The sequence below is a fragment of the Dromaius novaehollandiae genome, chromosome 1 (genome assembly GCF_036370855.1).
Source record: "Dromaius novaehollandiae isolate bDroNov1 chromosome 1, bDroNov1.hap1, whole genome shotgun sequence".
Classification (NCBI taxonomy): Eukaryota; Metazoa; Chordata; class Aves; order Casuariiformes; family Dromaiidae; genus Dromaius; species Dromaius novaehollandiae.
Genome location: NC_088098.1, coordinates 54613326 through 54638847, shown reverse-complemented (window position 1 = coordinate 54638847; position 25522 = coordinate 54613326). Strand labels below are relative to the sequence as shown.

The 25522-nt window shown below is 43.6% G+C and overlaps 1 protein-coding gene across 3 annotated transcripts in view; it reads right to left on the bottom strand.

The window, feature by feature from the left end:
• CACNG2 (calcium voltage-gated channel auxiliary subunit gamma 2) overlaps positions 1-25522 on the bottom strand; it is a 57426-nt gene that overhangs the window by 9460 nt on the left and 22444 nt on the right. The window lies entirely within an intron of this gene.

Below are 25522 nucleotides of genomic sequence, written 5' to 3'. Positions count from 1 at the left end.
AAATCTCTGTTTCATCAGGCTGGCTTACATATCTTCTGCCAGTGTCTCTGCTTTAGTCTTGGGGCACCCTCTTTCACACACTCCATGACAAGCAGAGGTATCCCAGCAGGAAGCCAGAGAAATCTTTCCAGTCTCTCATCATCTTGGGTTTTTACCAGGCTCTTATTTCTGTTGTTCATATCTGTCTCTCTTTGAATTCAGGAGTACCACTCCAGATGAGTGATCCATGGGCCTCATCCAGACATCATGGTCACTGATTGGCTAATATCTTGAGGTATCACAATGTTTATGCTGGTGCAGGGGTGGCCATGTGGAAGGCAACTTCCTTATACCTCCTGGGAAATCTCCAACCTTTTTCTCCCACTGTTCCTTGTGTTTCCCTCTTGACTCTTGCACTGGCAGGCTGTTAACACAGAATCGATGGGCATAGTCTGGCAGGAAAGGAGGGATGCAGGGTCTTCGTGAGGTGTGTGGCTGGGCATGGTTATCCTGCGGGTCCCTTGATAGGAGCTCAGGCACCAAAGTGGCATTTGAGCAAGAGGCTAGAGGAGAGAGGCTTTCTCTGTGAAGAACTGTGCTTTTTCCATGACTGGCCTGCCCCCATCAGTCCCAGGCTGACTAAGCACTCAGCAGGTGAATTGGCAGCCCGAGTCTGGAGAGGGACAAGTGCTATGGCAACCTGGAAATCAGGCTGCCACCCTGTGCCTGGACCTTGGTACCAGACCAGCCTGACAAGCAGGGTGTGGGGACAACATAGCCACCACAGTTACAGCTGTTGCCACCAGGGAGGGTTGATTGTGAGGAACCCAGAGCTCCTCTAGACCAACCCTTCCCAGCCTGAGACTTGCAGACACTATATCAGGTCCCTGCATAAGGGAAGATTTTGGAAGATTTATTCTGATAAATTCCAGTTATCTTCTAGGTATTTTGGGACATCTGGAAGGAGAACTGAGGATAAAGGATTTCCCCTGAGTTTTTCTTGAGGCCAAACATTGCTGGAGCAAGATTTGGGATGCTTTAGGAGGCAGCCCTGAGCAGATGACTGGGAACAAAGGTCGCTGAATTCCTCTGGATCAGCCCCCATGCTCTCCTCCCTCTGCATCCCGTCTGCTTGCATCAGATATTTCTGAGATACTTATCATCTTTAACTAGTAGTTCAAAGAGCTTCCATGAAGAGGCTAGACAGCACAGGGGAGTGTGTATGTATGTAAGAGCTAAGTAATAGGAGAAGGAAGTAGGAACAAAGTCTCTCTATGTACCTCTGAAGTGTTACTCTCCCACTGAACCTGTGGGATATGAAAGGAAGTCATTAAACACCCTTCCCAATCCAGTTACCATGTTCAAGAAGTACTTGCTTCTCAGTCATGGCTATTCTGGAAGGAAAGCTTCATAGCTGAGCAAATTCCCCTGCCACACTCCCACCCTTCTACTTGCTAACTTAAATACTTGTGAGGAAGGCAGATATAACAGGCAGGGGTTCCTTTCTCTTCCTTACCCTTGACTGCCTGGGGTTAGCTGCCCATGACAGACATGCATCTCATCACCCTATTCTTTTGGCTGTGGGTCACTGCTGTACAGTCATCCTCTCTACTGCTTTCTCAGGCTTTGGAGGAGCAACTCTCAGCCCACCACAAGTGGTAAACTATTTTCCCATGCTGACTCACAGCAGCCTTCACCTTGGTATTAAACAGTCTGCCCATCACAGCTTGGTAGCTCACTCACACGAACACTGCTGCCCTCTGAGGCATCTCAGCATGGCTATCAAGAAAGCCTCAAGTCTCAGATTTCAGCTCCCTGGTCATCAGATTCAAGCCATCCCACTGAGCGCAGAATACTGTGTTCCTTCCAGCATATGCTGGGGGAAGAGGCAGAGCCAGCATGTACCTCCTGAGCAAGGCACGCAGAGCACAACCAGAGCTCCCTGGATGGAATCAGGCAAGAAGGGAAGAGATGCAGTGTTTGGCCATGTGGGAAAGGAAACCCCCTTGCTCTGTGCTGTGTTTTACCTGCTTCTCTCTTCTCCCTCTTCCTCTGCCCCATTCCTTGCTGTATTTTAGCCTGATTAATCCCTATGAAAAGAATCAAGATACTTGGAAAAAATGCTGTTTTGTGCAGGGTGTTTTTTATACGGACTTAAGTGGGATGGCTAGCTTAGGGTTCAGACATTTAGACAAGGTGGTGGGACAGTGCTAGGAGCCCAGGCAGCATGTGCTCTTTGAAAACCTGCCTCTAGTGCTCAGTTTCCAAAGGCCTCACTGATCTGGCTCAACAGGATCCTTGGCCATCAGGGTATCTAACCTCAGCTTGACTGAAGTGCTACAGCCTTGAGGAGCTGCCCTTCACTGCAGACTGACACACTGCACCACACTGATCCCTGTCCCTGATTCAACACTGTTGGTGTTCATGAAGGGAGGTGATCAGTGTTGGTCCCACTTTAGTCACTGCTTTGTCTGTACTCAGTACAAGATGCCATGACTCTGGGCATTGACTGTTAAACTGTACTACCACCCTCTCCTCCAATGCCTCCTGGCTCAGCTGGGTGATGGAGAAAGGATGAAGCATTTAGGTCATTAACCTGCTAACAGGGAACATAACAGAACAAGGTTCAGCTTCTGCTCTGCCACAGGCATGCTATTAAAACCACTTCTTATCTCCGTGCGTTAGAGTCCCACTCTGCAAAATGGGGTTAACAGCACTACTCTGCCTTACGCAGTACAGGCATGTGTTAAAGAGGACATGCTATCAGTGCACTCATATCAGAGGCTGTACAAATGCATGGAATAGATGAGTGATGGATGGCAGTGGTTCAGAAAACAGCTCAGTGTGGGGAAGGCCTAGATGTCACTTCTTGCTCCAAGGTCACTCGGCGATCCTCTCATGGACATCTGTAGCCTGCTGAGATGGTTCAACAGCCTCCCCGGCACCTGTGCTGGTGGAAGCGCCTCAGCCACACATGGGGAGGGGGATGGAACAGCTCAGCAGCATTTACAAGGACGAATAAAACAGCCTTTTCTCATTCCACACGTGCAGTTTGCAGAGCTAGGGAGGGAAGAGACATGTGCCACACACTACAGTTATTACTCCTGAAAGCCTGAGGAAGAGCAAATTGTTATTTGGAAGGACATGTAGGGCTTTGAGACCCCACTAAAGAGGTAAGAGCAATGTCTCCTCTGTACCCATGTCCCTTTGCCCTTCCCATTCTCGACTTGAGCCGTTTTATGCCGCAAACCCCCAAATGGGCAGGTGTTGAGTTCTTAAGCTTCCCATGTGAGCCTCTCCAGGAACCTCAAGCACTTCCACCTTCTCCCCCTTCTTCCAGCTTCCAGTGCAGTTCAGACTCTCCCCTCACCCTCTTTCTCATGCTTATCCACCAGATCTTCCTTCTGTTTCTCTGCCTCATTTATCGCAGCCACCTCACTCTCCCTGACAAGTCTGTTTGGGGATCCTTTGCATGGTCTGCTTTTAGACATGCAGACTGCAAAGCAAGTGTCTGGCTTGACACATGACAGAGAGGCTGGAGAGGTCCATGAAAAATACCCCTAGCCCCTGTCCTGCATTGGCCCTCTTCCTTCTTGCCCCTTGCTTAGCCTTCTAACACTTTGGCATTGTCACAGAACAGCCTCCAATCCCTCTGGGTATTCTTGTGAGTCCCTGGATGAGATCCCCAACATTTGCTTGTTGCCTGCCAAAGCTTTGGAAAATACCATCCAGAGCATCTGGGACCGGCACAACGGGCATCCCACAGTGCCTAGACCAGGACAAAAGTTGCCCAGCTGGGACATTAAGAGCAAAGACAGCATATTAGGCTGTAACCTGCCACATTGCCAAGAGGGTCTGAATGTCTAAGATATATGAAAATCAATATTAACTGGGTGTTCAGCCCTCAAAGAGTCCTCCTCCGATGTGGCCAGGTCATCATTTAGGTACATGCTGTCTATCCAGGACAGCTGGCAGCAGTCAGCTCTGCTGCAGTGAGAGTCAGACTGAGTTACCCGCAATGAGAATCTGGCTCAGTATTGTTGGTGATACGATTTATTTTTGTATTGCTTTGTGCAGCCCTGTCTTTTTTAGAAGTCTTGCTTGCCGGCAGAGTGCAATCCATCAGATAATAGTAAGTTCCAAAGAATAAAAAGTTACTCCCTTCCTGCAGAGTAGGAACACTTTTAAATGGTCAGGACTATACATCTGAAAACAGGGAGCCAGAGGTGGAGGAAGAGATGCCCAAAAGGAAAGAAGCAGACAAAGAGGGAAGAGAACAGAAAGACCTGTTTTCCCAGAATGATTTGTGATATTTCCATTTATGGAAAAAAGCAATCCACTCAGAGCTCTCCTTTCGTCTCACTCTCTAATTTAGCAGAGGTCTTGGCATGATCATTTCTAGAGAAATAAATGAAAGTGGCTAGATATAGCTGTTGTCTCTAAAAGCTCAGAAGGAAAGTCTGATGTTAGCCAAGGATTCAGTATCTCCTTCTGCCACAAATTTCCTGAATGATTTTAGGCAAGTCACTTAAGCCCCCTCTTCTTCTACTGAAAATGGATATAGTGGTATTTCCCTGCCTCAAGAAAATATAGAATCACAGAATAGTGGAAGTTGTCAGGGACCTCTGGAGATCATCTTGTTCAACCCCCCTGCTCAAGCAGGATCAGCTAGAGCAGGTTGCCCAGGACCATGCCAAGTTGGGTTTTGAATATCTCTAAAAGTGGAAACTACACAACTTAACTAGGCAACCTGTTCCAGTGTTCAAGCAATCTCATGGTAAAAAAGTTTTCTCTTATGTACAGACAGGATTTCTTGTGCTTAAATTTGTGTCCATTGCCTCTTGTCCTTTCAATGAGTACCACTGAGGAGATTCTGTCTCCATCTTCTTTGTACCTAAGTATATTTATATCATCCTAGGATATTTATATTAACCCCAGCATATTTATTTTAGCCTAGGATATTTAATATAACCTGAAGATATTATATTAAAAATATGATGATGTTCAGTCATATTTTGGATCATATTTTCAGCCATACTTCTGTTTCAAATGAAAAGTGCCCTTTGATGTGACCTCTCAGATAAGCACAAAGCTGTTAATGTTAATGATCTCCCAAACTCGCACTTGTGATTCCTGCATTAGTAGTAATCCTGACTGGAGGTGAAACTAGTATTTGCTATTTACCCATGAAAAAACTGTGAGAAATGAAGTGTGAATGGTGGACAAATTGTGGTCTGACACAGACATGAACATTTCTTTCTGCTCCAGGTGCCTGTTTCTGAGCTGAGTCCATTTGGTACCAGGTGATGAAATGAGGCTCAGAGCCAGTATCTGGGCTAAGAAGAAAAATTTCAGAGCTATGCGGTAAACTGTTAGTATTTCATACTTATGCATGGTTTTCCAAATCAGGTGTGAAAGTTTGCCATCACTCTCAAAAAACCGATAACAGTGATACTGAATGTCTCTGGTTTTGAGTGTTCAACTTGAGATGACTTCAAGAGGAAGAAATGAAGTTTCATGAGCTGCCAAGGGAAGCACAGGGCCTTTGAAAGGCATTTTGAATCAGCTCCACCCTTCCAAGAATAAACACACTGGTGGTTTGGGGGGATTTGGTGCCAGCAAAGAATACAGCAGCAGGGGGCACAGGCAGTACTCACAGGCATCTGCTTTTACTCACTCATGTTGACATGCCCTAAAGAAAGGCTGGCTTTTCAAAAGTGCTCATTATTCCTCTAGGGGAATCTCTCACCTAGAGAAGACAGCACCTTATGAAAATTAGCACATCTTTTCACATGCCTCAGTACAGATTTAAAGGCTGAGGTTACAGGCTGTGGGGTTATACCAGCAAACATGGCTACCATGCCACAGGGGACAGTTGTTTTGGTGCATCAGCAGGTGCCATTCTAGCAGCTGTGACCCAGCACAGTGGTAGGGGTTGCTGTGCCAGTGGCAGTACTTTCTGACTCAAAGGGACAGTTTTAAGACCAAAGTGTCCACAGTTCTTCTCAGGGTCAGATGAACTTTCTACTACAAGGTGAAGCTCACTGGGGCAGCAAACGGGGTCTTCCAGGGTTAAGCTGGGGCAATAGCACAGATCCCGTGGGAACAAGGGACCATCATAAATCTCATCACCTTCCAATCCAAATGTGATGCCCCTTCTTTGATGTGGCCTTCTCCAACACATGCAGCAGTGCATGTGTTAAAAACACAAAACCCTAGCAACACAACCAGTATGTTGCATATATAATTCTCTCCCTGGGGAGAGGATAAAAGAACGAACCACATGTGACTGATATTAAGCCCCATCACTTAATGTGCCACTGGAAATCATTCAGCTATTGTGGTGAAGAATACAGTAAAAGAGCTGATGCAAAATGGAAATTGATCCTATTAAAGAATATTCCCCCCTCCCTACAAGGCAGAACCATTATACTAGCTCTCCTTACCCTATTATTAATAATCGTGTTTACTACAGCTGTTGCTAAGAATCAGATAATAAAGGGGTCTTACTACAGTAAAAATGGTACAAACACTGCCTTGTAGACCATCCCTGTCACAATGAGCATGAAAGAAGAGGTATATCACAACATATTAGCAATGATGAAAGCTACAGCAATAAAATGCCCAAGAGTACCAATTTTGGGAAGGTGGATTCAGTCAGGAGATGTTTAAATAAATAGAAAAAGAAATGCCAACATAGATGGGCAGGGAAGAAAAGAATGAGAGTAGCAGGTATGGGGTAGTACTAAGGAGGAGACAATGAGGTGGAGGGGGAGAGACAGAGTGGCCACTGAGCAGCAGGTAGAGAAGTTCCATCCAAACCAATACCAGGTTCCTGTTTTGGCTTTTTCAGCCTTTACTATTTGATCGCTCTCTGCAGTCCTCCCTGACAGTCACTCAGTGAAGGAGAGGGGGCTAATGATAGAAGATACCACATGCACCCCTGGTATCAGCTTTAGTGTGCTCCATATAGCTTTGGAAGTGCTGGAATGAAGAACAGGCCCAGCCTCGCTCTGCTTTACCCGCATGGTCGCTCTGCAGCACTCTGCCTGCCTGGCTGTGCAGCTGCGGCTGCTAATGGGAATCTCGCTGCATTACAGCCGGACCTGTTGCGTGCTGTCAGCCTTGAATGGCTTCACATTTTTCCTTGGAGAAGGCAGTCTCCTTTCCTTCCTATCCTGCTCTGTAATGGTGCTGTGTGCTGTTAAGTAGCCAATATACTCTGCCTCAGAACTGGCTATAGTTATTCTATGTATGTGGGTGGAGTTGCAATGGTAGCAAAACCTATTATTAAGAATATAGGAAAATTTCCATTTATAAACACCCTCTTTTTACAGGGTTGTAACTTTCAAAAATATCCTCACTGTTGCTTGAAATTTCCCATGGTTCGTCACAGGCAGAGAATGAGATAGGCTGGGAAAATTGGGCAAAAGCTCTTGAATGCATTTTGGTGCAAAGAGAAATCCAGCACATTTGAGCTTTACAAGCTGAAACATTGCGGGTGGCTGGTTTTCAGGGACTGCTAGACATCTGTCCAAGTTACAAATTAAAAACCTCAACACAGCAATAATAAAAATCATTCAAAAAATCCTTTTTGCATACATCCAGTATAAACATTTTCCCTTGGTGAACAATGGCCCTCATTTTCCAGACTTTACCAGAATCAAACCTGAGCTGAATTCCTTTTGAGAACATAGTACTAAAACACTACAAAATGTACAAAACTACAAAAATGTAGTAGGCTCATCTAAAGCTATCTATAACTTTGCTGCTCTTAAAATTGTGTTTTTTGCATTTCCAAGCTGCACTGGGATTTTAGAATTGAAAATACTTTTACATACACATATATAACAAATACGTGTCATGATTTCATATATATGTATATATACATACCATATATATACACACTATACACACGCACACATATATGTATATATATATATATATAAATGAAATCATTTGTTTTTCCCTAGTGATATTTTACTGTGTGATACAATGGAAATGTAAAGCATTGACTATATCTCTGATTCCTCAGCAGAGAGGTTGATAACTCTTTCTACAGTTGTTGGATTGTCAGATACAGGTAGGAAAAACATGAACTTTCAGGCATGCAAGCCCTGTTTCAGGCCTTTCAAGGTACATGAGTTGAGCTGTTAAAAGCTATTGCCTTTGCCTTGCAAGAAGAGGCAGACTTGACCTTTAAATGAACAGTGAACCAAAAAAGGCATTGAGAAGAGGGTTCATAGATAGCTGTAATCAGATGACATAGCATGATGTTGGGTTTTAAACTCCAGGAGCATGACATAAAAGCTGGATCTGCTTGGTTGGAGGATGGAGTAATGAAGGCAAAAGATGATCAGGGCATGGAGAGAAGTCTTGTCAAAATGGAAAGGGCAAGTGAAAGAAATCAAGATATTACAGAGGGAAAAAAATCCTGGCAAATTGCAGCAAGAACATTTGTGTGTGTGTGGAAAACAAGTCAAATGTGACACTACAACTGTGAGCCTAGTGATAGGAAGGGTGATGCAATTATCTGCAGTGAGAGAAAATGATGTGTACAAGGTGTGGGAGGAGAGGAGCTGCTCCATAGTTACTACAGGCAATCCCAATCTGTGACTGCACATCCAGATGTCAGAGGGAGATATGAATGTAAGCCTGGAGGGAAAGGGGTGGATGGGATGAGGGGAGTATTTAAGATCTGTTATTTCTTTTTTTTTTTCCAGTCATGACAACAATATTGTAACTAGGACAGGTTTTGCATATAGGGTTATAACATCAAACTCTCAGAAATCAGAGCATGTAAACAACATCCTAGTTCGATAAGGACATAGGGATTTTGCGATCTCAAACTTGAACTCAAGGGCCCAGAGAAAATATTTGTCCCAAGGAATTTGCAATTCAGCTTATCCTGTTGGCATGAGTTTTCTCCTCACATATAACTATGTTGCTGATCTGTAAGTGTACATCAGAGGACAGAAGCAAGCCCGCCTTGTACAGCAGGTTATGTTTTGGGTGGATGATGAAACTGTAACTCTAGGGGAGACTGGAAGTTACTGTAAACAGGTGTGGATTTGCTAGGCAAGAAGAGAGGGAAAAACACCCCTCCTAACACTGTGAAATGTGACTTACACAGCCTGGGACTCAGTCAATAGCTCTGCAGTGCCTCCATTCACATGTGGGCTAAGCCCCTGCCCCAGTAGAAACTTGGGCTTGACGATTCCCAAGTTCCAAATCTTGAAACTTGCAATTGTAATGCTGTGTTCACAAAGCTTTTTAAATGTTGTTTCCTTAGTCATTTTTAAATTACAAAGGGAGAAAAGATGGTTAATAACCTTCATCTGCAACCCCAAACTGCATTTGTCTCAGACATATCCTTCTGGATCTATAGGGAGACGTTGTCCTCAGATAAACTAGTGTAAATCTAGCATGGGTCTGAGCTGCTTCTTCAAAATGACAGGCCAGAACCAAGAGAGGAATCAGGCTCACAGCTGGTAATTAGCTAATAAAGTATGTGGTGTGCTTTAGGGTCCTTCAGGATGCGAAGTGCTGTATAAAAGTTATTATTAGTTATTAATAATAAAAATACCCGAGAACCCCAGGGAAATAATGCAAAGAATGGAGCAAGTCAATGACAGAGGCAGCTTTCAATCCATCCTCCCTCTTAGCCACTTAAGCTCTCCTCCCCCATCCCCTCCCAGGCTCAGACAGATGGAGAGAAGGGAGAGACCTTGACCGTGGGTATTTAGCAATGTGGTGGCACAGTCGGTGTCTCACGTCTTCTCCAACACAGCATTGTCTGCCTGCAGTAGAAACTGTCAAATCTGTAACAAAATTAGCAGCCAGTAGTGGAAATATTTGGGAATAGCAGGGCACTGAAATTCCCATTTTGCTTTCTGTGGGAAAACTGAGCCTCTGCCCCAGTGGTCCCCAGGCCCTTTCATCTCATTGCCCTCACAGCCCTGGAGATAAAGACGAAATAGGTAGGCACCACTTGGTTTCTTTAACAGTCTCTGGGTGAGGATTGGGGGACCAGCTGCAGCCACGTAAATTGGGGTGAGTGGCCTCACTGGCGATGCAAAAACTCATCTTGGTATTCCAGCACAGAACATCTGAGTATGAAGTTTATTTTAGGCAAGGAAATAGAACAAGAGAAGGGTTGAGTTTTCTATAGCACTTCTTATACCCCAGGGACCCCAAAGCCCTTCATGCAACACTGAGAAAGATCCCCCAGTGCGGTGACTCTGCAGACAAGCATGGCAGCCATTACGTGCTCATTGATCTTTCACACACATGCCCTCAGAGAGCAGGGGCAGTTTTACCCAGACAGGGAATACTGGTTATCCCGTATTCCATTAGAAAAGTGCGCTGGGATTTTTGCTGTCCCTTCAGGCAGCACACCAGACAGGGCCAGGAGGGAACTTGGTTTAGAATTTCCTTGGCAGAAATCTCTGCTGACTGAAACATTGAGGATGAACGCAGCTCATAGGTTTGAGCTGTAAAGCACGGGGCCCTATACTCACAGAGCTTTTCTGCTCCATGCCCTTTATGCCTTGAGATGGACCACCTACAAGCAAAAAATGACACCTGCAAGTAAAAGGTCAGGACTTTCTCTAATTCTGGAATTCCCTGTGGTAGCCCCTGTGTCTTGTCCTGCGGCATTGGTGTTGCGGGAGAATCTGAGGCCAGAGTAGCTCCCAAGCCAGGCTAGGGCTACCTGGTGCTCTGCTGTGGAGGACATTATGGGATGAGGGGAACATGAGTGTGCTGAACCCCTTTAGGATATCTCCTCTGATAAATCTGCCCCTGAGCTGGGCCTCTTTCATAAAACCAGCCAAGACCTCCCAAATGCTCATGCAGCAATGCGGGATAACAAACTGCAGGGGCAAGTGAGGTAGAAGAGTGGAGGGCAGAGCTGATATGCAGCAAACTTGTTCTTACAGACAATCAGGGAGGAAAACATTGGTGTCCCCAGTTGTCTCACATGTGGGGAGCTCCCTGCCTGGGCAGTGTCCCCGTGGTAAGGACAGCCCCCTTTGCAGCTCCCTTCCTCATCAAACAAAACACTGAATCCAAACATGGTTTAATATTGTATTTCTTGCATTTCCCAGCTATGCCAGGATTCTGGAACTGAAGAATCACAGGGGTTGCCTATATAGGTCCCCACCCATTTTACGCTCATACTTTCCTGAGGTTATTTCGCTGTTATCCCTGGCAGGCCAAATGTCTGGAGGAATGTCTGTGCTGGGTCTACGAAAGCCCTAGGAAACCAGTGCCCTCTTTGCTGAAAGGGCCAGGTTACAGATTTTGCTTTGTTACACACAAAACAAACATCATACTTATTTTTGTCTTGGGTCATTGGAGTTCAAAAAGTGTTGGTAAACAGTGTTTATATCCCATGGGGCCAAAGAAGGTAGCTGGCCTGTGTGAATTTCATCAAACTGTGTTAGCACAGTTATGCTGCAGCTCTCAGTATCTCCTGATGAGCTGCTGCTGTTCCAACCTCCTGCTTTACTCATAATCCACATCAAACGTTGGATATTAAAGTAGATATTGCACAGATATAATTTTAGGTGCCTTTTTATGCAGCTGAGCAAAACCAAATGCCAAGCCTTGTGAGTAGTGTTAGCTTTTAGAGGCTGCTATTATAACATTAATAATTTTATTATTGTTATTTCTACTGAGTTGCAGGTACCCTGGTGCTTTATAAGGAAACAAAGTGACTTGGCCCTCTCCTGAAGTGCTTATAACGAAAGTTAGACTTAAGCACAGCATTGGGCTTATTTAACAAGCAAACAGTGCCGGCAGGGTGTTTGGAAGAGGGAGGTTTATAGCAGTGCAAGATCATGAGACATTTACAGTTGTATGCATGTGTGTATCCTGTTAGCTCACACTAGGTTTTAAAGAGAAAACCATGGAGGGGGACAGTATCTTAGACTTAGAGATAGTATCTGCAAGAAAGGTGAGCAGAGGTCCAAGAGGGAAGGCTGATTTGAAAAGGAGAATTTGAAGGGGAGACTGTGAAAGAGGAGCATGAAATTACCTGTTGCACAGCTAGCAAAGGCATATGGGGGAGAGGTACTGCTGTTCAGTCATAAAAATCCCTTTGAAGCTTGATTGTAAAACGTGCTACTGCACCAATATTTTTTCATCCATTGAGCACACTACTTTATTACAGAAAAGTCTGGAGATTTGAGCTATATGCTAGGGCTAATCTCTGAAGCGTTTTCTGCCACTTGACACATAACATTACTCTTGCGTCATGCGAAGGAGGCTACTCATAATGGGATGAAATTTTCTCACAATACTAGACTAGAGAATATTATTTTTAACAAGATCTGGCCCAGTTACCCTCAGTTAGAAACCTGAATGGCTTTTACAGGGCTTTGAATCATGTCTAAGCTGTTTTCCCAGCCACTTTGTTTAGCTGGGATTGTTTTACCAGGAGATAGGCCCATTAGAGCTTCTTATGCAAAACTGTACCCTCCACATATCCCACACATAGGGTAAGATAGGTCTCAAATCTGAAATTTCCCTACTTTGAAGTCTGTAAACCAGAACTTGTCTGTTAAAGACTGTCAAAACCTAAATCCTTCCAGGTTTGGCCAATTTTCCTTGAAAAAGGTATCAGCTCTCAACTGGAATCACTAATCTGAAATTCCATCTCTTTTTTCAATTTCTAATTTACTGCTTCAGTTAAAGCAGTCTGTGAAGCAGCAGAGCCCTAAAATGATGTGCTATACCTTAGATCTTGACCTCATTATCTTATCATTACACAGGAGTTGCCAGCCAGGAAGTGTGCCAAGATGAAAGAACAGCAGCATTTCAGTCTCACTTTGTGTTTGTCTTTCTGTGAGTAAATCCTTTTTTTGCCCACACTACAGCCACTGCCTGTTTCTCTCAAACAGTTGGTCAGAGTTTTTCAATGAAAATTTCTCTGAGTGATTCAGACACTTCAACCTGATCTCCTAAATCGCAGGTGAAAAAGGCAAATACCCGAACAAATGGGCTACTGACAATTACAGTGTGTCTAACTCATGCTTATGGTCTAAAAAAATCTTTAAATAAGTCTTCATCCCATCTCAGTGTAGAACAGGAAGATTTAAAATTTCTGAGTTTTGTGGGACAGGAAACTAGTTCCCTACATTGTTCTAGTCCTGTCTCTTCATCTATGTGTCTCCCTGTCAGCTGGCATGTACCTTTCCTACCTTACCTGGCATACATTCACAGCTTCTCTTTAAGGCCTGCTGGGACAGCTGTGGCTGCTGAGGTCCCAGTTGGCAAGATGCTCCTGAGAGACCAGTTTTCCACTGAACTCTACCTACTGTTGCTGCACCTCAGCCTACCAGTCTGTTTCTTCAAAACTGACCTCCCAGATACATCTTACACCAAGATCTGGCCTGCCCTCTGGATTAGCACAGCCTCAAGGGGCAGTGGCCTTTGATTTTGCCAAGCCAACATTAGAGTCACTTCAAATCCAGACACGAGATTCAGTCTGCCTCATCCCTCTATGCATCAGCCTCTGGTCCAAACTGTGCTTCCTGGAGCTACTTGCAGTATACATTGAAATGAAGCTTGGCCAAGCTAGAAGAGAAACCATGCCGGTTTCCCCTCGCTTCCTCTGTGACCTGGGCTGTGTAAGTGCCTCTTCCGGGCTGGCCTCTGTTCCTATGGAAGTCTCCTCTTTTACTGTAGTGTGCTTCACAGCGCACTGTGGAGTAGAAGGAGTTAATACATCAGGACAAGAATGAATGATTTTGCCTAACCACCAGGATTCTGTAACAACCCCAGCACTTGGAGATTCCCCTGCAGGGGGGAGAAAAGAGAGCATTTCTTGACTAGCTGGAAGCCCTGTGTACAGAAAACCTGCGGAGACTGGCAGAGAAAGTGAGTGAGCTGGGACTGGATGTGTTCCAAGCGTCAAAACAAAACTGAGCCTCTCAGTGGAGAATGCTAAATTTTGACAACAGGAAAGAAACAGATAGACAAAAGGTGAGTGGGAGGGGAAAACCTTTCCCTGCTAATACTGTCTTCTCATAGTGTTAAGCATTATTATGCATTTCCACATGCCATCGTGTGTATATGGCATTTTACTGGCAGCTAGAAAGGCAGAATTTTGCCTCCAGATTTTCACAATACAAAGACCACTTTGGGGCACTAGCAAGTGACGGTGCTCAGCTCTTTACAAGAGGGTCTCAGCAGCTTGCAGAGTCAGGCCCTCAGGCAGCAAATATAAGGCCTAGATCCTGCTTCTGCTAAGGTCTGTGGGAAAATAGTGGGAACAAGACTAGGTTTGAGACGTGCAGGCTGGAATAAGGAAAGGAAGTGCCTGAGAAAGGTCACAAGCTGAACTATTGCATGTTCACATCTTGTTTGCTCCTGGCTTTATCTGGGTATCTCTGAATCATTCCTCATTCTAAAGCTGTAGTATAGTAAACAAAGTTAACAGTCAGAAGGGGCAAAACTTGCCAAGAGCACAGGAGAAGTGGAAGTCATTAACGCGGGAAGACTAGCTGCAGTGAATGAATCCTGAAGGTGGGCATGAGAGAGGTGAATAGGGTCGTGCAGTGAACAGGGGAGGCAGGGAAGCAGGAGACAAGCAAAGTCACTGCTTCAGTGAGATGGAGGGGGGCTGGGGAGCGGAAGATGTGCTGAGTTAGCACAGTATAGGATGGTGGAGGAAGGAGAGAACGGGCTCTGAGAGAGCCTCATGAGGCCTTGAAGAGGAAATGAGAAACTGAACTTTGATGTAGAAGGAGACTGGAAGTCAGCACAGGTATTCAAGAAGAGAGAGTGACACAAGTGGAATAGCAGGTAAAGAAAAGATAATGTAGCTGTTGCATATTGGGTGCATTGGTTTGAGTATTAAGGCTATGCTATAGTCCTGCTGGGCATCCCCATCTCTGAGAGTTGAGTGGGTTTGCACTTTTCTATCTGGTCTAAATACCTTAGCAAAGCGTTGTCTCTGTGTAGTAAAATAACCACACATCAAGAATGTTAGTCTAAAAGGCAAGACAGTCATAGGGAAAGGGCTGTTTGTGAGCTGTGAGATGGGTGCCATTACAGCAGCATAACAATATTACACTGAAGGGCTGAGCAGCTCCTATGCTGGCCCACAAGTTGGAGGGCACAGATCCTTTCCACAGAGTGGGAAGTGGTGAGATCACCTCCAACTTCAGGACTTCCCCAAAAGGCAACTAAGGGGATGTTCCCAGCAGTAGAACATTTCCTGTACTCTGTGGGTTCCTGAGGAGATCAATATCATTGTCTTTGTTGTTTATTGAAGTTCCACTAAGTCATGTCATATGAAGGGAGATTCTTGCATTATAGAACTTCCAGCATGAGCAAGAAACCTTCCTGTTACTGTGGCTCCCTTCCCAGGAGAAGTCCCCTTTCCCATCTTCTGCACAGATTAACAGCTGGGAGAGAAGGAGCAGAAATTATATACCAGTCCCTGAATGAAAGCCCCTTTCCCTCAATCACATGGAAAAGAAAAGCTAAAGGAAGGGCTCCATGGAAGGGGGAAGCAGAGGAGCGTTCATCTCTACATGGCACCCAGGAAGATGTGCCTAATCTGGGTACCAGGTTTTATTTCTAAACTCAGTTAGCTCATTGTGAAAGGACAGCATTTGAGCTGTTAGGCTATGAAATGAGATGGATTCAGGTTCAGAAACTCTGCATTGTCTTGTGTCCCTTTTAATTTTTTTAAACAGATCAACTCTGCTTTCACTCCTGATGCAATTTTCTGCGTATGAATCTCTCCTATTTTCTTAGCCCCCCAGACCTTTCAGACCTCTTGCAATCTGTGGTTTATTACTCCAAGTGTGACTCCTCTTTCCTCATGATGACTTTTCATTCCTCTTTCTTCTCCCCCCTTCCCAAATACTGGTATGCAGTTTCTCTCCTTCAGCTTCTTTATCTCTGTGACTCTGTCCTAAAGAGCCCAGTTTTTTCATCCATACCCAGTGCTGCCTTTTTGATTTGCACCATCTCCCTGTTGTCTGTTCATCTCAGGATTACACTAAACCTTTGATTCTCTTCAGACATTCTTCCCATGCACTTTTCAGTGCTCATCTGCAGTTTGACTGGCTTCCTCCTTTCCTCCCTCAGTCCATTTCAGCAATACCTGCAGTGCTATCTTATTTCTCCACCTTCACCAACACTGGCTGTGTTTTTTTTTTAAAAAAATCCATCATTTGTGATCTTCTTCAGGACGCTTAGTCCAGTCTCTGATATTCAATCATTTGGGTCATACCTTCAGAAACAGTGGTACAAATCCTTCCTCCAAGTCCAGCTGAAGACTTAGGACAGTTTAGGAGGCATAACTGTGTTTCTATTCCTCCCTCATTTCTAAAGCTGCTATTAGTCCTTTCTCCCTCTTTCTCTGGCACTGGTATTCTTCCCGGTTCCCATATTGTTCTCACCTCCCAGCCCTTTTCCAGAAAAGTACAAGATACTTTTTTCCACTTTCAATCACAGTTTGCCCTGATTTATCTTGCCTAGACCTAACACCTCCCTCTCCTGATCCTTTCTCATGCCTCTCCTCCTACTCTCTTTGTGGCCCTGGAAACATCTGACATAATTCGGTTGCTCAAGAAAACAACTACTTCTCTTGACCCTGGTACCTCTCATCATTCAAGTCTGTCTCCTTACTCCTGCTTTTTACTTTACTCTTGTTTCCAGTAATTCCTTAGCTTGTGGTACTCTGCTCAGCTCTTTGAAAATAAGCCATTATCTTCCGTGTCCTTAGGCTCCTCCATTGACAATGGCATTCTACTTAACAAGCACCCAGAGTCTCCTTATTCTTCGCAGAGTGCTTAAGAAAGTCACTCCCTCTTATCCCTCCTACCTGACTATCCCTGTCTGTCTTCACTGTACGTTCATGTGGACCGTATTGCAGAAATCTAATGATCTTCCTTCTGCTAATGACGCCTGGCCCTATTTCTTTTTAGCTTGTGGCAGCTTTGTGAAATGGTGGCCCGCTCTGTCCATCTTGGGGTATTCATAGTGATGAAGGTACTCTGGTTTCCTAGCAACTACTCAACTTTCAAGCAGTTCTTAGGACAGGGATGCCTCCTCTGAGCTGGGATCCCTTCTCCAGGGATGAATGATCCTTTAAATATTTCTCTAATAAAAATGATAATCATACTTAACATTCATACTGCTTTTCATCCATAGAGCTCAAAGCATTTTACAAAATCAGTAAGCATCATCTTCTCCATTGTAGAGATGGAAAAGCTGAGTCACAGAGCTATTAGGGCCAATATTTTCATGTGTTCATTCATTTGATGCGTCTTCATTTCTGGGAACCCAGTCTGAAATAACTTAACCTAATTGATTTGCCGTAGGACTTGAAAGAGAGCAATAGGTCTTCAGCACCTTCGTGCAGTACAGAATACAACAATAGATGCAAAATGTCTCAGATGAGGCACTCAGAAATGAACACCTCTGAAAATGTGGTTGTAAACCACCTGATCAAGACAACACAGAGCTCAACGTTATTTCTGGCATCAGAGCCAGAGATCTCTTAGGCTCCATTCACTAGGATACTGCTACTTCAAGGTCTTCCTTCTGCCTTAAGTGGTGGGGAGATGGGGATAGTTCATAGCATCAGGATATTTTAGAGGTTTCGAAATAAATCTCCAGTTTGCACTGTGACATATCCAGACTTCCTCAGTTGTTTTTTTCTCCAAGGAAGAGAGAAAACAACCCTGCCCTAGAAAAGCTAATGGTCTAGTGGCTGGACTCACCCTTGAAATGGTGAAAACATTGTTTCAAAATTCTTGTTCTCACCCAGCAAAGACTTCATCCTGGATTTTCCATATTCCAGATGAGTGAATTAATTACTTGGTTCTTCTGATTGCCTGTTCTTTTTCTCTCTTTTTGACTAGCGATCCCATCTCAGATCTAAGCAACCCTTACCACTGAGACTAGAAAGTATGTTCCTGCAAAGAGTGTCAGATTCAACAAACTGACATTCACAGATGAAAAATGTGTTTCAGTAGAAAATTCTTGTGATGTCTACCAGCCACTTTTATGTCAATAACATTCAAATACACATACCTTTTATAACTTCACTGGCCCTTCCCTGCTTACCTGCAGTCTCTCTAGCCTAAGAAAGCTTCTGGACTTGCATCAGCTTTTCTCAGTTAACTCTTTCACAGACAGAATAGTTCCTCTTAATCTAAAATGCCTCAAATACATCCGTATTTCTTTTCTTTTGCCCTTTGAGATTTCTTCTGCATATGTTAGGCATAACCTGGGCATTGTCCTGGATTCTTAATTCTTCTTCTCTAGCAACATACGTCACATCTGCAAAACTATCAGTCATCACATCTGCAGTATGGCCTGGCTTTTGCAACTTTCTCGCCTCATGCTTTTCCAAATTTTTTTTACAACAAATTATGATCAGTATTGTATCTTTGCCTCCCTGTCTCAAACTTTTGGTTTCCCGTTCTTTTCAAAGCAAATTTTAACATTGCTCTCCTTTGTTTTCAGAACTGATTGGATCCAGCCTGTCCCATTACCTGTATTTCTGTTAGCACCAGCTTCCTCAATGTCCCACAGCTTCAGCTGTTGACAGATCTTCCAAAACTGCTTCTTTGGCCTGGACTAGCACTTCCATCTCTCTGTTTTTTTGACTCTCTCTTTTCCCTCTGTCTTGATTTAAATCGATCTCAGATTTGATTTCAGTTGTTCTATAAAACTTTATTTTTGTATTTTTTCCACTGTGAACCCAGGCCAACTTGTATTCTTCTAACATATAGTAAAAATTTACAAAAAATGGGATTTTAAAGCAATGTAATATCACAATACTGCGCATGATCAACAAAAAGCAAAGTCATGCTTTCCTTCGAAGATTCTCAAGTAGAAGTCTGGGAGATATTTACTCCCCATGGATTATTAATCAGATTTAACCCTCACACCCATCTGTTTTCAAATTGTCCTTGAAGAAAAATCATAATCACCCTGAATTTGTTTGTTGACTGACATTTTTTTGACAACACAAGGGCAGTTCAACCTCTGATTTGTTTGCTAATCCTTTTCTGCCAGTATTACTTCAAGTATCTGAGATGTGAAATTCGGTTCTGTTATGGCTGGAAAAATATACCAAATGACTTTTAACTGGAACAAGTCAGAAAAATATTCATCCTTACCTGGAAAATTCTGATGTTTGTTGTGAAACTCCAAATATAAAAGCTGCTTTGACCTATACCATCAGTTGGAAATGGAAAATGTTTTATTTTCCATTGCCTCCCTCCCCGCTCCTCTGCAAAAGGAATAACATGCCAAAAAGTTCCCAGAAAAACAGACACTTTTGCAACTATTGCCATTTTGTGTAAAATCTAAGTTTCTTTCAGACAACAATTTCCAGTGAAAATTTGGTTGTATCTTTAACGCATTAATAGTAGTATCTCACCAGAGCAAATACTTATTGATTATAGGTTCAGCATTTGCTTTCTACAAACATGTTCACTTAAATGTTGCTATTTGAGTGCAAAATCCCTGCCAGTAAATATGTTGCTGGAACATTCACAGAAGGCAAACACAAATGGAGTGGGAACACAATTGAAGCAAATTTGTTTAAAAGTAAATTGAATGATCACACACAAATATTTTATGTAATACTTACTAAAGTCTATTTCCTCGCATATCCAATAACCACTGCATAATTTTTGCAAAGTAAGATACCACATCCTAACAACAGGCCCATCAGAGCATAACCCATCACTTAAAATGGTAGGAGTTGATCAATGGTGGGAGACATAGCATGTCAAGTTTTCATTAAAAGAGTAGTCTTAGAGGCTACTTCAAAATTCAAGTCACATACACTTTTCACTCCAAATGTATGCATACACTCTGTCCCAGTTTGACTGCAACTGCAGAATCCCTCCTTGATGAAATAAGCCATTTAACAAAGAAAATGTGTCTAGAGAATCAATACTTATGGATAATGATGGGTAGAGGGTATGAATTGCTACCTTCTCTCGGTGGAAATATATCAGCCTTCTCAATTACTGGTCTACCCAGCTATGTTTCTTTTCCTGGCTACTCTAGGAAAGCTACTCTTGTAGTACAGGGTAGTCTTATAGGTGCTATTATGCGTACCACATCACTATCCTCTTTATTGGATGGCTGGGGACAAATGTGGGGGAGTCTGACAGCAGTTAAGATAGTTTAAGTTGTGTGAGTTATGTGCTGGCAGGACAGAGAAAATGACACATTACAGCAGCTCGCTCTGCCTCCAATTCACTTAGCTCAAGCTGTGAATGCAGCCAAATATAAAAGATTTGCTGGTATTTTTATTAGATATAAACTTCCACCTTCTCCATCTGAGCCGGTGAAACTGCTCTTGTAGCTCGCTGGACATAAGGCCTTTGCTCCTGAGTAGGGAAGTCCTGAAATTAAATCCCAGATGTTGCATGTAGTGAAATGGCTACAGTGCAGACTAAGAGCTGCGGGTAAATAAAGGTGGTATGGAAACTTACATTGCAAACATCAGATGAACTATTTAAGAGAGAGATGTCAGATATGACACTGTTACTACATCTAGCTCTGGATCAATTATGCTGCTGTATGCCATTACATGCCTAATATATAGATTATAAGATAGCTATAAAACCAATAAGCAGCCCTTGGAATCACACACATTTCAAAATCAACAAAACACCAAGTGCTCATCTACCATATGTAGCACAGTGATAGTCTGTGCCACAGGGTGTACTAGTGATTATGGGCAAGCAAATTTGGGGCCATCTGCAAAGTCATTTGACTGGGTTCCCCTGACTGCACAGTATAAAGTTGGTACTACAATATCTCTCTTTAACATAGGCCCAGTTCCTAGCTAGCCTGGGCGTTCAGTGGCAGGACAGTGGGATTAATAGTAACTGATATGTGTCCATGCAAGGAATCAATGAAGGTGACAGTAGAGAGGAGGTGCCTGCAACAAATGCAGCCACTGACATAACAGATGAAATGGCTTCTGATTATACAAGAAGCCCAAGCTTTTACCAGGCATCTGCAAAAGGCTGTTTGCAGCCCCATGGCCAGTGGCTCTGGAGCATCAGTGGGCAATAGCACCAGAGGTGCAGCCTCTCTCGAGTCCAGAGTTTGGGAAGCCTCCTCTGGCTTGAGGCCACACTGACCGAACTTGATCCAGCAGGCCAGTCTAAAGCCTGTTTCTGTATTTATCTAACATGTATCACAGGAGGAGATAGTGCTTTATGAAATACTTATTGTTTGTAATTGTGACCCAGGGCTATCCAGAACCATGGCACTGGCTGACAGAAACTCACGTGGTCTTAGATTGCTTTCTACTGTGTTTTGCATCCTCTCAGTTGACCAATGAGCCATTAAACTATTGAGCAGCCCTGGCTGAAACAGTTTCACAGCCCTGAAACCTACAGCAGTAGAGTCTCAGCACATGGGGACTATGATCCCTTGTCACATTTAGGGGAAAAAAAATCCTTTTTACCTGAAACAGCTAAATTGCTTGCTCTTATTATTATTCCTTTTATGTCCAGCAACAGCTAATACTTTCATTTATCTCGTCGCAATTTTTTTGTGTATGTGAAGTAAATACTGCTGCTATCCCGCCTAGTTTGGAATCTCTGTATAACTTTGCACTGTATAAGGAGACTAGTAAAATCTACACACCGTTGTACAATTTCCTGAGTAAAGAGCGACACAAATGGGACTTCACGAGGATATCCTTCCCCTAGTCCCTCCTGACATCAAGAGGGTGCTACAGCCTGGTGCAGGAATACAAACCCAATAGTATCCAAGCGGACCAGAGACAGCTATACAGAGTTTAAACACCTGCCCTTTGCTTCCAGGACCCAGCCCTTCCAACTGTGGAGGAGCCTGATGATTTATGATATGGTGATTCCTCCAGCCTATCGCTGAAGACTTTTGCTAACAGAGAGATGCAAGTGCCTGGTACATACTCCCAGGCCTCTAAGAAGTGACTAACTCCCATGTGCAGCTGACATGGGAACCAGAAATAGGGTGCATAGGATTTCACTCTGGCCTTTAGAGGTACAAGAGATATTCCCATGGTTTCACAGCCTTCAATGTGCATACACTGAGCTCCCACAGACCTTGGTACTGCAAATCACATTTTTCTACGTTTCTTACTCTCTGGCTACTCTCTATGGTAATAAGGTAGATGAAGTATTTCCCTGTTCTTTCATCTGAAAACTTAGGATTGGGCATTCACCTCTCCACCACCAGACATGATAAGGATCTCTCTGGACATATGTCACCTTCTCTCTACTTGTGTGTACCACCTACAAAAACAGCGATACAAAGTGCTTCCTTTGACTTTTTTGTTACAAATATATGACATAAGCAGAGCTTACGGCTTATATTGGTTTGAGATCTCAGATGGGCTATTTTCAGTCCTAGATCAGCACCTGAAGAGGACTGCTAGAGTGAGGAGCTGGGATAAGTTTCAAAGGTGTGATGCACAGACCATTAAGACTGAAGTATTACTTTCAAATATGCTATCTGCCACTGGAAGTTTAGGCATCGCTGCTCTTCAGTGATATACAACATTCATTTGTACTTCTGCTAGGATAAGGTATCAAAACTGGCCCCTGTTGGATAAGGCCCTGAGCAACCTGACCTGACCACAGAGCTGACCCTGCTTTAAGGAGGGAGTTGGATTAGAGACCTCATAAGGTCATTTTGCACCTGAATGATTCAATGATACTGTGATTCAAACTTTACTAACACAACTGTCTGCTTGATCTTTTCTCTCTCAACACCAACTTTCATATGACTGAAGGGTGTACAAGCACAAATGGAGTTTATTATTATATTATATTATCATCAAGCTTGTAAACCCAGTACTAAAATACATACACAGCATGATAATGATCTGACTACAAATACCTATAGAACCTTAAAAATTCATCCTGTCACAGGATCCAGCTCCTGAATTTGTGTTTTAACTAGAACTTACAATGCAAGAGGTAATCAGATTGAAAAACATGTTTAGAGAAATAGAGACTTTCTCTAACTAGCAACATATTGACAGGCTTCTGCAAGTGCATCATGTACTTAAAAAAAGATTATTCCTTGCCAGTCTGTACATAGGAAAAAGATGAGCGCTCTGGCTGATCCATCCCATTGGGGTCATGGTGTTGTTCATAACTGTTAAGACTCTGAGAACATTTCAGGATGGAAACCCAAGCTTAAGCTAAGATTTATGATGCATTATTATTTCAAACTGATCAATGAAGCTAAATCAGAGGACAGAACTGAGACTGAACTCTAACTCAGTCATCCATGGATGCTTTATTCAGCTTGGGGTAACCATGGGTGTCACCACAATTTAAAGTGCTGTGTGTAAAGCAGGAAAATGAGATTTGGGGGATCCTGGTAAAACAGCCTCAACATCTGGAAGGCAGTATATTTCACTGGATCTTGTTGCAATTTGGTGGAAAGTAAAAACTCAGTTTGTAGTTCACAAGAAATGGCAGCAAGTGTCCAAAACCCACTGACTCACAGTAGAACCCAGTTGCCTCCCTCTGCAGCCTTGGGCCTAAGATTTCCTCAGAGACATACCAGGTCATTTCTGAACATGCACTTGCTGTAGATGAATGGATCGGGACTATTAGTTTTGTCTCTTCTCCAGTGGGGCTTGTACCGTTTCCCTCCATTATTGCAATGATGAGATTAGTACAGACAATCAGGTCATGACTGCAGCTACCTTGGACCTTCCAGGGTCTCTAGGGAAGTGTAGCTCTTGTCTCTGAGAATGCAGCTGCACACTTTCAACCTGCATTTATCTTACAAAGCAGTGTGTCTCGAACTGAAGTTCTGCACAACAGGATTCTTCATAATGGACTTGACAAATCTGGGGCAATACATAGAAAAACTTCCTGCAAGGGAACAGGTTCAGGTGCACTGACACCAATTTTCACTCTTCAGCAGATGGAGGACTATTTGGAGGCAGAACACTGAAGATGGTGTTATTGCCAAGACTTGTACCCTGGTGTTGAGGAGAAGGGAACTGTCAAACAGAGAGGTTACACTGATAAGAAACTCGCAGACAACGATAACTCTGTTCCAGCAGGAGGAATGAATGATTGGTGACCTTGGGCTAGCCCCACAGAATGTGTCCAAGGAGAGATATTAAATGTGTCTGAGGAAAGAATCTAAGATGAAATGAGAAGTGTACAGCTGTCCAAGCAGACGGAAAGTGCTAGTGCTGACTGGCCTGAGAAATTTGTTTGCATATGTAAGGCAGAGACTGGAGATGAGCTGCCAGGGATGGCCAAGTGCATTTTGTCCCTGAGGGCTTCTGTAGGGGTCCTCAAGATCCTCACAGGATCTCCCTGTGAACTCAAGGAAGTGTACATCAATTCCAGATTGGCTTGCCATGCTCACTGGCTTGTGAGAGGATAGTAATGAAAGGACAGTCTTGCCATTTTGGACTTCGGATGTTACTCTGGGGGGCCAGGGACTTCACTTCTCTGCTGTAACCAAGGAAATGTCCTAGGCAGCAAGCAGAGTCCTGGGGGGATCACACAGGATAAAGCCAAGATGGGCATGCTCCAGCTCGTAATGAATGGCAAAGAGGAGACATGTAACACACTTTTTCTCTTGTTGCCCTGTCCTGCCAGTAGGCACTAGACTCCGTAAGGCTGCTGAAATACTGCTAAGTCACTGTGGTAGACACTGCTTGCTAACTCCTGCTATGTATAAAAGAAGAGTGAGGGGTCCCCTGGAAAAGGCAGAAAGAGAGGGAGTACAGAGAAAATCCTGGAGGGAAAACCTAGGACAGTCAAATTTAGGCAGGATACTTCAGCTGAGATGTATGTTGAATAATACTTCTGTGTTATTCATAAAGTCAACATCCTGGCAGAGAATGGATCTGGATGCTAACTCAGCATTTGTGTGCTATGGTGAGAATATCGCAGGCACTCAGTCTGTTTCTCTTTTTGAGATTATCGGCTCAAATAAAATGAATTAACTTCATTTCCCCCTTATCCCACCTAAATCATCCTCCTTTGAAGCTCTCCTTCCTCATTCATGCTATGTCTGTGACCTATATATATAAAATCTAGTGTGTCTCAAAGGCAGCTGGCATAGAAATGACAGAAGGGACACTGAGACCTTTTATTCAAAACAGACTTACACAGAAAGCTAATCCCCTTTTGGGACTTTGTAACAACTCTCAGAGTAGAGAGACAGAAGAAGGTAGGATGGATGGAGTGTTGACTATACCTCTGCTTGCTGACCTTGAAAGGGACTGATTCAGGTGACTCTGCTCACCCTTCCTGAAGTGCTCAGTGAGTTACAGGAAGGTGGAAAACCTTTTCCTGGTGCTACATGAACACTTTCTTTGTGTAATATAAACTGGGGGATCGGTTCAACTCTGTAACTGTGAGAAAGCATAGCCATAGTGAAGTAAAATTGTTATAAGAATGAGTGAGAAAGCATTTAGAGACTGATTTTCTGTCATATTTCTCAGGGAGAGAAGCTCTGTAAAAGACACCAGTATTAATGAAAGCCAACTGGAACTTGATAGGAATTA